Consider the following 2,280-nt stretch of genomic DNA (forward strand, 5'->3'; position numbering starts at 1 on the left):
AGTTGTTCCATGACTACAAGCTATCCTCGAGAAAGGAACGTGTGTCCCTTGCCGATGGTTCCTTTACTTCTGTGGCAGGGAAAGGGAGTCTTTCCTTGTTAAATAATTTTTTAGTTCACGATGCCTTACATGTTCCCCATCTTACCTTAAATTTGTTATCTGTTAGTAAGTTTACCAATGAACTGAAGTGTGAACTTATATTTTCTAAAAAACGTTGTGGTTTGCAGGACTTGGTGACAGGGAAGAGGATTGGGATTGGTTTGGTGTCTGATAGGCTGTATCGGCTTCCTATACACGTTGTCACAGCTCTTATGTCAGCAATCAGCAGGACAGAGAAAACGGAAGAAGAGTGTCGTCAGTTATTTTTGTTTTGGCATGAACGCCTTGGTCATCTCCCATTTGGGATTTTGAAACATTTTTTCCCTGAACTATGTTCTAGTTTAAACATTTCCATGTTATCATGTGATGTGTGTCAGTTTGCGAAGCATGTTAGAGCTTCTTATCCATTTTCAAATAGTCGTTCTAATAAAGCTGTCTCCTTGGTTCATTCTGATGTGTGGGGGCCTTCGGGCATTCATTCTCGTGGTGGTTTTCAATACTTTATAACTTTTATAGATGATTATTCAAGGTGTACCTTTGTGTATTTGTTGAAAGATCGTAGTGAGGTGCCTCACATTATTGAAACTTTCATCCTCCTAGTGGAAAACTAGTATGGAAATTCTGTCATGACTTTTCGGTCTGATAATGCTCGTGAATATATGTGTCTCACTGTTGAAGAATTCTTTCGAAAGAGGGGGATTGTTCATGAGACATCATGTAGTTATACCCCCCCTCAAAATGGGGTTGCTGAGAGAAAAAATCGTCAGTTGCTCAATGTCACCCGAGCCATATTGTTCCAAAGAAATCTCCCAAAATACTATTGGGGAGATGCAATCCTTACGAGTGTCTACTTGATTAATCGCATGCCTAGTCGTGTGCTAAAGGGTCATACTCCCTACTCTATGCTTCCAGGGAGTAGTCAACCTTTTCACATCCCTCCTCGAGTCTTTGGATGTGTGTGTTTCATACATAACCACAGTCCAAATGTGAAAAAACTTGATCCCAAATCTATTAAGGGCATCTTTCTCGGGTATTCTTCCACTCAAAAAGGTTATAAATGTCTAGATCCCACCACTGGTCGTCTCCACATTACCAAAGATGTCACATTCTTGGAACATGTCTCCTATTTTCGTGAGAATTCTCTTCAAGGGGAGAAGTTAATGTCTAAGGAAGAGTATTCTCCCACACAGGAAATTCAGTTTATCATGGATTACAGGCGTGAAGAGAATCCTGTTGTCAAGGTGCTTGGCAAAGATGAAGAGGGGACGACTACTGATGTACATGAACAGGAGAAGGACGGAGAGCATCCGATGGTGACAGAACAAGAGGGTAATCGTATGTTTGGACAGGTGTATTCCAAGAGAAGAGCTTGTACTGACAAGGTGATTAATGATGAGGAGGTTACACCGAATCCCAATCCTACTTCTTCCTTGGATGATCCAAGTCGTGTTCAGAAGCAAGATGTTGGAAGAGAAATCCAGACTGGGAAAGAAAAGGAGGATCTCCCCATTGCCTTGAGAAAGGGTGTCAGGTCATGTACTCAGCACCTTATTGGAAACTTCGTATCTTACTCTAGATTGAGCACTGACTATAAATGTTTTGTATCCTCCTTGGCTGTGGTTGTGATTCCCAGGAATGCTACAGAGGCTCAGGGTGACACTAAGTGGTCTCATGCAATGAAAGAAGAGATGGAAGCTTTAGACAAAAATCAGACATGGGAGGTGGTTGATATTCCTGAAGTAGCTCACTTGGTTGGGTCGAAGTGGGTCTACACTGTTAAGTACAAACCAGATCGGAACATTGAGAGGTACAAAGCACGATTGGTGGCCAAGGAGTTCAGTCAGAAATATGGGATCGACTACTTAGAGACGTTTGCTCCAGTTGCAAAGATGAAGACGGTTAGAGTTATTATTTCATTGGCGGTGCTGAAGGGTTGGGAGATGTGCCAACTTGATGTAAAAAATGCCTTTCTCAATGGAGATCTCGAAGAGGAGGTGTACATGTGCATGCCACCAGGTTTTGAGAAACCTAGAAAATGCTGTAAATTGAAGAAAGCTTTGTATGGGCTGAAACAGTCTCCCCGAGCATGGTTTGAACGGCTTAGACTTGTGATGAAGAAACATGGCTACAAACAAGGAAATGGAGATCATACCCTGTTTGTAAAGAGAAGAGAGAGTAAAG

This window comes from Nymphaea colorata, chromosome 8 (assembly GCF_008831285.2).
Source record: "Nymphaea colorata isolate Beijing-Zhang1983 chromosome 8, ASM883128v2, whole genome shotgun sequence".
Lineage (NCBI taxonomy): Eukaryota > Viridiplantae > Streptophyta > Magnoliopsida > Nymphaeales > Nymphaeaceae > Nymphaea > Nymphaea colorata.